This window comes from Aplidium turbinatum, chromosome 18, assembly GCF_918807975.1.
Source record: "Aplidium turbinatum chromosome 18, kaAplTurb1.1, whole genome shotgun sequence".
NCBI classification, from domain to species: Eukaryota; Metazoa; Chordata; class Ascidiacea; order Aplousobranchia; family Polyclinidae; genus Aplidium; species Aplidium turbinatum.
Genome location: NC_137489.1, coordinates 13217965 through 13234179, shown reverse-complemented (window position 1 = coordinate 13234179; position 16215 = coordinate 13217965).

Sequence of the window (16215 nt, the reverse complement as noted above, 5' to 3'; positions counted from 1 at the left end):
ATGCATTTAACCAACTGCATCATGCCAATTTGGGCAGCCACCAAAATATGTCTCTAATACTTTTGTGAAACTGCCCAAATCAAAACACAAAATTTGCTATATAGCTAATTTTATTAATTTTCACAAATGCATCGTGTTGATTTGGGCTGCTGAAAACATGAAATTATCTGATGAAACTGATTAGGCTAGTCTGTTTATGCAACTGCCCAAATTAGCGTGAGGCAGTTTCCCCAAAATGAACAAATTCATTAATTTTTTCCATTTACACAACTGTATCGTTTAGATTTGGGCAACAAAAAATATGAAATTATCTGATCATAGTCTATTTATAAAACTGCCCAAATTGGCATGATGCAGTTGCCTCGGCATCAAAATTTACAAAGTCTTTAATTTTTTTCATGATGTCCATAAATGCATCACCTCAATTTGGGCAACTACAAAATATGAATTTATATAAATCTGGTGAATACCGGTACTTTTATAAAACAATTCGGGTGGAGAGGTTACAGTACTTTTTCAACCATAAACAGACATAGCTAAGCAACACCACAACATTTAACAAAAAATGTTATACCTGTTAAAAGTAATGTTAAGGTGTTGCTTAGCTTTGTTTGGTTACTTTTATAAAAGGTTCTGCTACTATTCGGCGAGAGCCTTTTTCGGCGATTTTTTGAAAATCCAACGACGCCTTCTGCAAATCCGACAATTGAACATTATTCAATATTCAGACATTGAATCAGTGTAAATACAAACTGTTAGGCTAATTGGGTTCTTTGAATCCTATGTCACCGTCTGTCTGTATGCAAACTTAGAATATATCAGTTATTTTTGTCATCAAATTACCTAGCCTAACTATATTTTTAGAAGTAGTGATGCCAGACCCTTTTATTTTTTGCACTAAAATTTGTGGGTCTGCTACTATTCGGTGAGTCCGATTCGGTGAGTTCCTAACCTCTAACCCCTAACCCCTAACACCTAACCCTAAAACGACAATGATAATTAGGCTACGGTACTCGATAATTAAAAAAAAAAATTGAAAAAATCCCCCATTAAGGGATCGGACTCACTGAAACGGGCCATTCCGAAAATTTGTATCATCAAAACTACTTTATTTGATTGAACAAAGTTTATTTGAACAGAAGTAGTATGTCTGTGTTTTATTACATTTAATTATAATTTCTCTATTGTTATGTACTTTTTCTGAATCCGCATGGTCACCCTGAGCCGGTTTCCTGCAATGTTTATTTTTCTGAGTCTTTTATGACATCACAACTGAATATTTAAGTGGGGTTGTTTTTTATTTGTGGTGTGTAACACAATATTTGTTACTCCTACCCAGTAGCGCACCCAGAAAAATATTGAGGGCGAGCTAATTCAGAAATGTCGGCCGAGTGACTTGCGACAATAGTGACAGTAGGCCAATGCCCACCCCTTTAATTAATATTTAAAGGCACTCACGGCCCACAGGCCACAACCCACCGCGGTTGCCGATACATCAGGATTCGTTCTCTCAATCAGATTAGAAGTTGACCTAGTGAACACCCTAGGCAGCTGCTATTAGAACCATCAGCACTCTCATCCCTACGTCCACTCTCGCAATCTTCTATAGATCTCGACTTTTTTGTTATGTATGACAAAATAGAATTAGCTTTCCGTTTGCCAACACAAATAAGTGCGAAAACAACAACTAGCACGAAAACAGTTGGAAACAAAACACTAAATTTGTAAACAATAAATTTGATGTGGACATTTTTCCTACTTGCAAAACATTCAAAATTAGTTCGTATTTTCAATTAAAGTCCCAGATGCCTTCGTCTCTCTGCTCAAATGTCGTATACAGTTTTGCACCACGAGAGTATGGGAGCATCTGAACTTTAGGGAGTTAACCCTAGCTGTAGCGATACGGGGTTTAATGAAGACGCCCCACTCTAGTAATGAAATATTTCTCAAAAGGAAATATGTTAGAAATGTGAAATTTCTTGACTTTTAGTTATTGTTCTTTGCGACTTTTTTAAACCTACACTGGTCATTTTTTTACCTTCCTGCCCTTCACAATAAGCATTTCGTCTCAGGTGGCTAGACATTTTTGTGCAATGTTATAAAAATAGATATATATAATTTAATGTAAATGCAATATAAATGTTACTGGAATTACTTTGAAATATAAAAACGCCCAAAAATGTCTTATATTTATAAGCAAAAGTAATTTTACGTTTAGTTTAGCATTATTTTATGTTATAATTCAAAACTTTCAATTTTGAAGCTATTTTTGGGAAAGTAGAATAAAAACCGACTTTCTGACGTGTTTTCATCTCAAACACTTTATTTCAATAAATTTGTTGGGTAAAAATTTAATTTCTATACGCACAATACACATTGTAAAATATTTTGGCTCTGTGATTTTCATAGCTCAGGTTATTAATGATTAATTAGCCGGGGCTAAGATAGCTCATGACGTGCTACCCAAGTACGAAAACAGCTCGTATTAAGATAGGGTTGAAGAAAGGTGCCATCAAAGACCATACCATGGAGTGTTCTTTTTGCACAGATCAAAAATTCTCTGCTGACTCATTTAAAATTTTACGCAAAGACAAATTCCAATTTGACACCAAAATTCAGGAAGCACTGTTAACGCTACAACCCAAATTCAAACCAAGAATTATTTGCTGGAGGCGCGTCCATTCTCCCATTTACTTGATATATTACGTTCCCTGTGGTGCACACTTTTTGGTAGTTATTTATGTTGTTGCCTTTTCCTAATGTAGATTTACCTTCAAGAAGTTGAAATTTATTGCATTTTTTAATTAACTTATTTTCAGATTCCTGATGAAGGCTTAAAGTTAAGCCGTAAACGTTCGACTGTTAAAACTATTTGTAAGTATGTCAAATATATTGTTATAATGCTCAGCCCTGTTGTATTGTTGTGTCTTATTCATATCTAACCTGTAAGCAAAAGGTATAAATGGGGAACATACAAAAACTTCACTTTTTGTGGCGGGTTTGGGGGGGCTTGAGCCCTCTTAGCCCCATGCTGGGTGCGCTACTGCTCCTACCTACCTACCATGCCAAAGTGCAGAAGCATCGCAATGCACAAGTAAGGTATCTTTAAAGATAAATTCAGTTGTTCTATCTTGATTACTTGGTAAGAAATTCTAGCTAGCTGGTGATCAGTGGCGTAGCCAAAGGGGTGCTTTTGGGGGTTGCAACCCCCCTTTGGCACACGTGTGACGTCACGAAATTGAGAATGATGCTTTCAGTCTATGCCTCTAAAACAAAGTTTGCCTAATTTTAAATAAAACATGAAGAGAGCGAGTTTTGCCATTACCAAACATTCAAATATCTCAGCTAGGAATTAGCAACAAGAAAACATAGAGACTTGTAGCTTTATTTCCGAAAAATGCCAAAGAAAACATGATCTTATTCTTTTGCTATGTCATCGGACAGCACCATTTTGCAGGAATATTCATATCCACATTTTTGTTGAAAATACTCTCAGAATGCACCAAATTCAAAGTAAGTTTTCAAAATTTTCTGGGGAGGCCTCCCTGACCCCCCGCCGCTGGGTGTCGCCATAAGCGTCAAAAAACTCTCCCCCATTTCAAAATTCCTGGCTACGCCACTGCTGGGGATCTTGTTATGTTAGTTTTTTACTGTTATCATGCACCGCATACATTACATTTGGGCAATTTCTATAAAAGCGTGCAGATTTGGGCAAATTTACGTTTTGCCCCCCCAAAATGGTTTGGTCTCGTACGGCTATGAAAGAGACACTCGATTGTGACGTCGTAGAGCCGCGAGTTTTCTTGAATTGCCAATACAAACGAATGGCAAAACGATGTGCTGTTTTGAAACAGCACACGAGCAGAAAGGCCAGTGTTGAGAAAAAAGGCAGTGTGAAAAGTGGATGTGTGTCTGGCGTGGTGGTGACATCAAAAGCAGCTTACGGCGAAATAGCGACGCCAGTGTGAATCCGCCTTTACGTTGTAACTAATAAACTAATTAGAAGTTTACAATTTCGCTGAAGAGTATTACGGTAGTCTTAGTACCTGAAGAACGCAAATAGGCAGGCCCTAGAAAAACAAACACTTTTTAAGATAGGTCTACTTCCCACCATTGGAAAAAAATGCTTGAATTTAATATGTCACGCCATAAGCAACGTATCTACATTTGTTCCAGACGGTTGTTCGCCTGGTCAAACGTCATATAAAAACCGTTCAAGTCTACTGAATATTACGTCATGGAAATTCCTAAAACATGAGACAAAATTGCGCCATCGTTCGTAAGACCTGTGTCAAACCTGTTGAAACCTGTTTAAACATGAAATGTTGCGTCGCGCTAACTGCTGGCGTGCCTTTGAGTTATCACAAATTTTTCTGATTCATTCTCGAAGTTGTTTGTTGGAAGTCGGTCGCACATTTAACTGGTTTATTTGGTGCTTGCTAGCTGGACAAATTCTCCGTCTTTTATCCAAGTAATCTGTATCGTAGTGACAGTTTTAGAGGTGTACGCATTGCATCTCAATTTCGATAGCCGCGGGCCAATTTTACAGGAATACACTGATTGAATAGACTTTTCAAGGAGTGTTTCTTTTCGGTCACTACATGCAGACAAACGGATCCGGGAACTTTGTGTTACAATTTTCCCACGAATAGATTATGGTTTACTGCTGTGACCAACATTCGAAATGTTAAGTGACATAGGCCACGGCAGAATTTTTTGTGGAGTAGGAAACGAAAAAAAACAAGCGTTTTATCTTTTATCATTTATAACGTGTTATTCACATATGTTTGTTGAACGTCCCCTTCAAAATAGTACACATTTGCGAAACTCTTAAATAAGCCAAGTTTTATCTTAAACTTTTATCACAATTTAGAGCTAAAATATGCTCAAAATGCACCAAATCAAATGTAATTTTTCAGAGGGAGACCTCCCGCTTACTCGCCTTTGGCGGTCACGCTGCCTAGCTTCTCCCGTCCGCAGTATCCCCCATTTCTAGGACTCACCAGCCACCACAGCCCATACCATTGCTTGCACCAAACGAAGACTCTCCGACAAACGTAACAACCCCAACATCGCTACAAATACACTGTCACGCTTCACTAAACAAGAACTTGCAGTGATCATAACCGCATTGTTTCTTGGGTTCTATTTTCTTGGAAGAAAATGAAAAGTGTACACAAAAAGCAAGAGCAAATATTGAAATAAAAAATGTCACGCCGATTCAAATTTGAAACGTAAAACGTGCCAAAATCTAACTAATTTAAAGGATCGCAGACACAAATCCAAACTTATGCGTGAAAAACCAATATTTGCTACAGATGGTAGCCAGTGGCGTACCGTGACCACTTTGACAGGGTGTTTAGTGACGGCAAAGCAACAGCGGGGGGTCTGGGGGGCCTCCCCCATAAAATTTTTAAAATTAACATTGAATTTGGTGCGTTCTGAGAGCATTTTCAGCACAAATTCTGAACATGAACAGAACTGACAAAAATAATGTTGTCGGAATGGAGAAGAATACAAAATAGATATTTATTTGACAGCGCCTATTGAATGAAAGACTTAATAATATCAAATTTTAAGTTGCATTTCTAAAGTCACATACTTCAGTTCAGTTTTTATTTCCGACCATCAAAACGAACAATCTTACTTGCCATAACACAGCAGGAGTCTGAAAAAACGCGAAAGTTAAAGCGTGCTCGAGACGGAAATGATTTACTTCATGCAAGGATTAGGCATGGTCGCAACACCTTGAGAAATGTACAAGCGAATTAAAAACAAACATGTACCGGTAGTAAAAACGGATGTAGTCTAAACGCAGCTTTAGCCACTAGCCAATTTTTTTATTATCAGTACCGGTATCATTTTGTTCATTGGCTTCACATTTTAATATATATATTATATACCGTACCGGTGGTACACCCAAGACGAAACAAACATAGGCAATAATTAATGTGATACAAACCAGGAGACACAGAAATTGACTTTGAGTCAGCTGGCACCTGCTACATAATTAAGGTGTTTCAGCAATAAGGTACAATACCAGTAACATACAAACACTCTAATTACAAAACGATTAGATGTGTTGTTTTAGAATGTTGCATCAATGATTTTGGCTGTTGCCATAAGCTTTGTTGCAGATTCATACAAGCTAGTCCTAATTTACTGGCACTTGGTGCATAAAAAACATTTTATCATCTTGTTTCCAACTCTGATCACCTCAAACTCTAATCCAACAAGCTAAAACTTGCTATTGCCTGGGATTCCCCCAATGACGCGCCAAGGTGTGCAGATCAGTGAGTGCACAGCCTGGATGACCTAAAACCATTGCTGTTTTCGCTGCCTTGGGACGTCATTTTTCTTAATTGTTTATTTTAAATAGCACTCGCCAAGCTGTCAGTGCACACCCAGCTTAAAGGTAATGACCGAAAAAAATTAAAGGCAATGACCTCAAACGTTGGGGTATTAAAATTAGAAGGGGACGAGTTTTGCAATTGAAAAGAAAGCAATCAGCATGTAGCAAGATGTTAGAATATCATGAAAGTAAAGAACATCGACAACCGATGGAAGTTTTTTTTTTCTGGATTTCTTGGGGTGTTCAGTGCACACCTTGAACACCCTGAATATACGCCACTGATGGTAGCCTATGTTAAATTGCTGTAACACGTATTCAAAAAAGAAATGCAATTCTTGAAAAACGTATTCTCTTAAAAGGTCAATTTTACCATTAGAAAATAACTTTAATAAATTTTATCTTGATGACGCAGTTTTTATTTGCGAAATTAAACAAATGATGATACAATTACACGATTTCTGTACTTTTTATTAGTACAAGGTTCAATGTTGCCACACGTAGGGATTGATCCCTGCGGTAGAGATTTTGGGACATCTGTAGGGAGTAGGAAATTCCTACGGGATTTTTCACAATTGCTGCGCTTTTCATCTTGATACTTACAATTAGCAAAACAAAAAATGATCACAATTAGTCACCATCACCTTCTTCAAATCTATACATACAATAGACGCAGGGGCATAGTTAGGAGGGAAAAGGTGAGCAATTGCCCTCGCCCTCCCATCCACGATAATAATTTAATTTCCAACTGCACACTCGGTTATAGCATCATTTAACAAAGTTTTATTATTGATTTAGGCTGAAAATACTCTTAAAATGCGCAATTTTATGGTATTTTTTTCATATATTTCTGGAGAAAATTTGACACCTGTGAGTGATAAGCCTTCGCAGACTCGTTTCTGGGCTCACTCACATGTGCAAAAATACTCATTTGTCCCCTCTCTGAATTTTTTGCTGGCTACGCCTCTAAATAGACGTGACCAATACACTACTTTGCAGTCAGTTGTAGCTTGATCTAGTGGACTCTACTTTATCACTTATGTCGCAAATATTGTTTTTTCTTTTGTATAGGTGGTCCAATTAAAGGTGGCCGATTAAGAAATTTTAATTGTAACTTATCAAGCAACAATACACGTTTTGTTATGTTCACACTGTTCAGTTTTTTTTTATTTCTGATCATTAGGGCAACCAAAAGTCAATAAAGTCAAAATTTTTCTGCCTTGTTCAAAGTTTATAAAACGTCCATAAACTAAATTTCAGGCTGTCACGAAGTGAGGTTCCAAAGTTATTAAGTAAAAAAAACGTCAAATTTCATGGTGAGGTAAAAATATTCTTTTAACGTAGTTTTTCTTCTCTCCATTGATATTTTATTAAAGCTACACAGATGCTGATTTTTTTTGTTGCAATTTATTTTGCTATTCTGAAATAATCCATTTGTTGCAATTTCTGAGGTAATAATCTTGTTTCGCCCACTACTGACGATTGAATATTAAGTAGGCTAGGCGTGGAAGGCAGATAACGTGGTCTTTGTTCTTGGTTAGATGAATGCTCAAACCATTATACATATAGTATTGAGTTTTAGCTTCCCGATGTTCTCAAATTTGTTTTCAGCTAACCTATAATTATGCGTAAGGTTAAACAATCCAATTCTTCTAAAGTTTATAGAAGACTGCTTGATTACGCTTCTGAGTTTATCTCAACCCCTAAAGGTGAATGACAGAAGGCAGGAACTTCAAAGGCGATAATGTGAAACATTACGTGATGTTAAAGTATAATACTGCAGAACCTTCCCAGTAATTTCGGGATATTTAAAGACACTCCATATTTATCTTTTGCAGTTTTTCGAGTTACTTTTACTAGGCTACCTGTTCGTTAGCTGTGGTGTCGTTGAGTCTTCCACATTTTTCTTTTATTTCATTAGATTTCATCCTTACCTAACGGTTTGATTTCTAATATGCTTTTGTATTTCCCATTTGGGTTACAAACGCAAAAAGCTATTGGTCAAAATTAGGTCAAATTTGTAAATTATAAAGTCAAAATTTCAAGTTTTTAGGTCAAAAAATTGGTTGCCCTACTGATCATCAAAACGACAAACAATATATGCCAAACATAGCAGAGGTCTAGAAACTAAAGCAGGCAATCATTTTAAAATATGACATTTTTTGATACTAATCAGTACTAAAGTTTGCGTAGGTACATGTAGGAATTTTTGAATGACGCTTGTAAGGATTTAGTAATTTTTTTTTGCGTGGCAACACTGACAAGATCTCATAATTCTAAGCGTTGTTAACTGAGATAGTATATTTGAAAGCGCAGAAGTATAAAAAATTGAAAAGCAAATCGGTGTTTCGGCTTACATTCGATAGATTCTTTAGTAACATGAAATTAGCTACAAGTTTCAATCTTATATTGAAAATATATTCCTCAGAAAATTAAGTAGAAAACACGGCATAAACAACCGTCACAGACTTAAAAATATGAAAAATTCTTCAAAAACCTCATAATTCTGCTGACATGAACATACGAAAATATCAACTCCTCCATAATTCGTGCAAATAAACATCATTTTATATTTTTTAAGAAATCATAATTTCTTGCAAGCTTTCTAAGTGTGAGTACTCTTGCTCATCCCAGGGAAAGCAGTCTACGTAAAGAGAAACAACAAAATGCAGTAATCGTTTGCAAAAATAAATGTAATTATAACATCTGCGTAACACAAGAACAATGCAAACAGATACAATTAATTTATTAGATCAATTAGAAATGCTTCGGTTAAATTGTACAATGCACCACATAATTATATTAAACCAAAGAGAAACACAACAAAAAGACCTGCTGGGGATATGCTACCCACGCGGTAGACACTTTAACATGCAGATATCCAATCCAGCACGAACCAATCAGAAGCTACGCTGTTCATGACGTCATCAAGGTTGCGTTTAGAAAGAACAAAGGAAAAACGCTTCTAGCTGAATTAAGTCATCGCTTTGCCATCGGTTGGCTTGGCGCAGAGGGTTAGGGCGGTGGTAGGCTAGTCATTTCATTAACGTGGGTTTGATTCCCACCTCTGCTATAGCTCTTTTTTCTTCTGTAATTACCATACAAAGTTCAAAGTAATAATCAAGTCTCTGGCTGAATGCTGGAATGGTCACAATTGGACAGACAACGTAACATCTGATTGGTTCGTGGTGGATTGGATATCTGCATGTTAAAGTGCCTACCATGCCACGCCCACGGTAAACTGACGTCATCGCATGACATGGCAGCAGTATGACGTTAAGACGCGATGCAGTGGAATGGTACTACAGTACGATCTGATGTTGTGATGTAGGTAGGCTACTTTTACGTTTTTATACTGATGTGTTCACGGTGTTGATTTATATGGAACGTTTATATTGTTGGAAACAATATATGGACAACATTTGAAAAGTTTTCATATTTGGTTAGTATCATCATCATTATTAGCCTGTGGTAGCCCACTGCTGAGCTAAGGCCTTCCCCTTTTCTTGCCAATCCAGTCGATCGTGTGTTTTTATGTAGCCTAAGTTTGTTGTTTCACATTCTTTGTCAATCTCATCTCTCCATCTCATTTGCTTAGTGTGCTTCTGCTGTAACTATCAATTTAAAACCTCGGGCTGACAACAGCTGCTCAAGATTGTTCAACGGTAATATTGAGTGTAAAGTTGTTGCATGCTTAATGGATGGTGGGTAGTTATAGAAAAAGCTCTATCAAAAGGATACTAGACAATGCGCAAAGACAAAACTTCTTGTTTTTATAACTTTTTTTTAAACCTACAGTATTCCTCCGATTGTTTTTTGACCCATAAGCCAAACATGGAGAACTTTGGCGCCACGGCATTTGGTTAATCTGTACATATGTAGAAGTCAGCCAGGATCCTATATCCATAGCCTAGCCAGCTATGGATATTAACTTGCTTGACCTTATATCTATAAATACACATTTGACTTGTTTTATAATTACAAGTATGCGATTGCCGTCACTAAATTTTCTAGCAATAATTGCAACCATCACTAATTTACATACATTAGGCCTACTCCTGGGCATGACCTACACATCGGACCTTGTTATTAAACTTTTCACAGTGTCTAAACAATAATTTTGTGTCACAACATACAGCATTGTCAAATTGCTGTCGTTTTTAAAAGTCCTTCCAGGTAAATATTTCTTTAAAAAATCCGACATTTCTTGTGGAAAAAATTATTTTCCCTCGGAAATTAGGCTATTTCTATCGTGGGAGAAAAGGCTGCATAGGCTAGGCCTATTATAACCAATAACATGTTACTTTCAGGGACTTTGACCTGAAATAGATTTATATATATTCGCACGCAAATAATACGGAAATATTCATGCACTTCACTGTACGAAAGAGCAAAATTCTTGTAAAAGGTTCGAAATAAACTTTTTCATTAGTAACTAGGCTTATATATCTATCTTATCCAAGAAAAAGGTTTCAAGTTATGCGTTTGTGAGAATGATATGTAGCCTACTGACGAAGTCATTGTTGTGTGGCAAAAGCTGTGCAACACCCTTGAGTCAATTTAATACACAGATTACAGAACACTGTAGCTGTATTCAGGTTTAGGACTAAATATTTAGGTTTGGACAAACATTGCAAAAAAGTTGTAGCCTACCAGAGGTCTTAGATTATACTGTTGCATCCTAAAATCAAGACTAAAATTAAAATTATCCCTCCCCTACTTACGAGAGAAGCTCAATTTTTTGAGTTCATAACTTTGATTAACCAGTATAGTTAAAAATCATGCAAAATTGTAAACTATTCGAAACACGAAAATTCAAGCATTCCAAAGTTTGATTTTTCTTTTAAAGTCTGACGTCACTTCATATAGGATGCATTGCTATGTGACGTCACAAAACAGATTTCCGCAATGTGGATAAAACCCATGTGGATCGCTGCTCTAAACTAGGATTGCATTTTATGGTAATTGATGCTGAAAGGTAGAAATTTATGCTTCTAATTGCCTAATTAGCTTATATTTATAGAGTTACTACTGCCATGTAGACAACATGAAATTTTACAATCCATAACGCTGTTTTTATCTTAGTCATCCTAGTACTTATGTTCTACAATATATTTTATTTAAGTCCCACACCTTGCTTGCTTGCACACACAGACTTGCCTTGAAACGCAAATATTTGTGTTTAATCAGTTCCTCCGATTTGCCATGGAGTTAAAACAGACTTGCCGCGCCACTACAAGTTTACTAGTCGGACTTTTCACTCTCTATTTCTTTCAGATTCAACAAATCGTTTAAAATTTGGTCGTTCCAGTTCCAAGTCAAAGTCCTTATTAAACTAATCAAAGCTCCAGAGCGAATACGATCATCTCTATAGAAACAAAGATGGCGATCGGCGTGTGGTTGACATGACAGCCAACAACTATAACACACTGGACATAAATACAGCTGTTTGATAGAATTCACCATTTAAAAAAAATGTTGTCAATTAAACCAGACAGTAAGTTTTATGCAATGATACCGGAATAATGTATGTTACTCCCTACCGAGCTGTCTCTATTGTTTTATGCAGTTTTTATTTCCGTGTGTTGCTTATTGATGCTATTTATTTCATTATATCATTCCATTTTTACAATGCTATGCTTTGTAAGTAGGTTAGTGTGCTGGTTGCTTAAAGCCTTATTTCGTTTACTTGCCAAAACTAAATTTGATTTTAAAATTTTTGAATGGTCACTTTCAACAAGCCGAGTGAGAAGGCTTCAAATCTTGCGCAATAGGCTATTTTATATTTCTGTCTTTGCTGTCGGTTGATGGATTGTAGTTATGCCAAAAAAATTTGTTATGAAGTTTAGAGACACAGTTCCTCATTGTACCTCAGAACTCACACAGAAGAAAATCAAATAGTTTTGCATTAATGTTCTTGAAATACAATCTGAATCTTAAATTTTGATTTTATAATGGTGGCATGTCTCATCAAAAAGCTATGACAAAACTGTTATTATGAGATTTTAATTTCTAATTCTTTATAATTCGTATTTTTATGTAAATTTCTTCCTTCTTGCTTTCTGCTGGCTTCAATTAGCAGCCTGTGTCTGATTTATCTAGTTCGTTGATTTTTATTACCGTGATTGCCAAAATGTATGTTTTTCGTATCTTTTTCTAAGCCAGTATTGCCATTTCCTTCAATAGCAACCAGTTTAAAGTTTTTACTTTTTTCTTAACAGTTGTAACTTTTTTCTTAACAGTTATAGTGCAGCTGTTATTTCCGCAGCACGTAGCTGGCCGGATGAAATCAGTTCGCGGGCCGTAGTTTGGTGACCCCTGACCTAAACGGAGCTCGAAACGATTACTAGAAGTTGATCGTTTCCTAAGATTAACTTAACTAAACATAAAAATGGTTTGTACCAGAGTCGCATGTCTGGTTGACATGTCATATCCAGTTTTTTTCCTTTAATTTTGTCACAGGACGCCGATTGTGGTAAACCTGTTTTACCAAGCAAAGTAATCCTTGGAAAATGATACAGTGAAATCTTAGTCCTCGCAAGATGTAATTTCCTAATTCGTGTTGAGCGTAAAATAAATTTTAATGCATGTTTTTGAAGACAGTGGCCGAGGTTGCAGCTAGTCCGCCCCGTTAGCTCAATGGATACGCGCCTGGCTCAAGATCACGCGGCGCTGGTTGGACTCTCGGGGTGTGAGCTTGAGCAACGCATTTCAGGACTGCTATCCATTCAGTGGCACCTAGAAGTGAATGGAATAATTCCCCGCAACAACACTTCGACAATCAGAAAACTTCACTTTGCCAATCTCGGTAACCGGCCCTGCGTCAAGAACCTCTACAAGTATGCGAAACTACTAGGAATAACCAATCAAGGCTTTGTCAGTCCGAGGATAAAGATTTAAAAACCAACCAAACCAACACTCGAACAAGAAAACTGTACACCCATGATTTGTTTTGAATAGAAAAGAGGTCAATGGTGCCCGCAGCCATGTTTGATCTACTAATGGAAACCTGGTCGCACCGATAGCAGAAGCTAGGCATTATGTCTTGCAGGGTGGCAATTATTTCTGTCTTATTTTTATTGAATGGTTATCAGTATAAACACTTGCTAGAGTGAATTCTTAAAATAGATTTTGATGTTTTAAGAAAACGTATCCAAAACGAATGTCAAAGTTGCTATCTTGTACATTTTTGACACTGATTGAAACAAGGTTAAGCCTACAGAGCAAAACAATTGAAATTGAGCCTACAGATAGTTTTCATTTGAAAACACTTTCATATGAAAACTATCTGTAGGCTCAGCCTACTTTTTTTTATTGTTTATTTGCCTTGGATTGCAAATGTGGCTTATTAAACCTGACACATGAAATGAAAGTCGACATTAGCTGGCTTGATGCTAGTACCCTTTTGTTTCATTAGAAACTAACAAAAGCAAGTACAACGGTTTATTTGAAAAATGAAGGTTATATGCCTTTACTGTAATTGTCACAATTGTGTCAGTGTCTTGTCTCATGGATTGTTCCAGAGGAAAAACTTTTATGAGTGCGGTGTCACCTGGTCCGAAAAAGTAATAACATTAGCACACAATGTCATTGCAATGTGAGAGAGTCAATCTAAAAGTAATGAACTCATTTCTTTTCTAGATCCATTAATTGTAGTAAAACACAATAGAGACACATGTTACCCAAAAAGTGGGAAGATCAAAACTACTTATTTATATCTAATATTACTTTTCAATGTTCTTTTGTAAACACCGACTGTTCATCGACGAACCAAGATATGTATGCCAGCCCTGTCAAGGAGTTGCTCTTTTAACTAATTTTTTACATCTTGCTTGATTTCAACCAATTCAATCAATAGTTTATTTGCCAGAAACAGGAACAGTACATGTTCGAAATATGCAAGTGGTATATAGTCTACACTGCAAAAGTAGCACAAGTTCCCATACTGACAGGGAGACAACGAAACGACCATATGTAGTTCATTATTAATAAGCATCATCATAGTGTTTTGGTTCAGATTCATAATGCTGTTATGAATCTTGTCATTACACGTTTGAAGAACGCTTCAACATCTCTATGACCAGTGCCGGTCTTTGGGGTGTGCAAACCGTGCGATCGCACAGGGCCCGCAAATTAGGGGGCCCGCAATTTACTCAAAAAATGCAGTAATTTTGTCATTTTCAATGGAAAAATTCAACAAAGGAATTAGCAACAAGAAAATATAGAGACTCAACGAATTCAACCTATTTCGTCCCCTGAACATTTCGTACCCTGAAAAGATCGAGAAAAAAAAACGACATAGCCGAAGTCGCTGATCGGAGTTGCCGCAAACATTTCAAAATTTCTCGATCTTTTCAGGGGACGAAATAGGTCGAAATTTGATTTTGTTATACGATTTCACGGTACGAAATTGGGGTACGAATTTTTCAGGGGACGAAATAGGTTGCATCCAGACTCAACAGCATAGAGACACAGCTTTGTTTCCGAAAAATGCCAATAAAGAAAGCATGATCTTATTCTTTTGCTATGCCACCGGACAGCACCATTTTACAGTAATATTCATACCTAAATTTTTGTTGAACATGTTCTCAGAATGCCTCAAATTCAAAGTAATTTTTCAAAATTTTCTGGGGGACGCCCCCCAGACCCCCGCCGCTGGTTGTCGCCTTCAGCGATCACGCTGCCACCACCGCCCCTCCCCTTTCAAAGTACCTAGCTACGCTACTGAATTGGATCATTGTCATTGGGGCCCGCAACGCATATTTCGCACAGGGCCCGAAATACTCTAAGACCGGCACTGCTATGACTCTCAAGAGTCAAGTTGCTCTACTGCTTCAAGCAAGCGCCAAAACAAGCCTTGTTGTTGTCTGTGAGTTGTCTAAATTCTTGGATCTCATGGGGCAATGCCGGTCTTAGGGTATTTCGGGCCCTGTGCGAAATATGCTTTGCGGCCCCCAATAACAATGATCCAACTCAGTAGCTTAGCTAGGTGTTTTGAAAGGGAGGGGGGTGATTTGACAGTCGGTGGGGGGTCTGGGGAACCTGCCCCAGAAAACTCTGAAAAATTAATTTGAATTTGGGGCATTCTGAGAGCATCTTTAACAAAAATTTGGGCATGATTATTACTGTAAAATGGTGCTGTTTGGTGGCATAGCAAAAGGATAAGATCATGCTTTCTTTGGCATTTTTCGGAAATAAAGCTATGTCTCTATATTGAGTTTGGATGCAACCTATTTCGTACCCCGATTTCGTACCCTGAAATCGGAGTAACAAAATCAAATTTCGTCCTATTTCGTCCCCTGAAAAGATCGAGAGAAATTTTGAAATGTTTGCGGCAACTCCGATCAGCGACTTCGGCTCTGTTGTTTTTTTTCTCGATCTTTTCAGGGTACGAAATGTTCAGGGGACGAAATAGGTTGCACCCGTTGAGTCTCTATGTTTTCTTCCTTAGTTGAATTCACTTGTTGAATTTTTCGATTGGAAATGACAAAATTACTGCATTTTCTGTGTAAATTGCGGGCCCTCTAATTTGCGGGCCCTGTGCGACCGCACGGTTTGCACACCCCAAAAACCGGCACTGCATGGGGCATAAAAAGCTTTTGTAAAGCAAGCTCCCACCACAATGCTTGCAGCATTCCAATAGCTTAAAGATTCAGCAACTTCATCAATGATGACTGTGGTATTGTTTGATCGATGCCTAGCACTTTCCTACTGATTAACCAATGAAGGTTGTTCGTTTTTTCTTGGTTGGTACTTCCAGAGGTCCTATAAAGCAGGCTCTTCATTGCTAACTTTCTTGAACATCTTCCACATTTTCCAACCTCTCTAAACATGTTTAAATGGTGGTCCTTCCAAAACAAGAAATT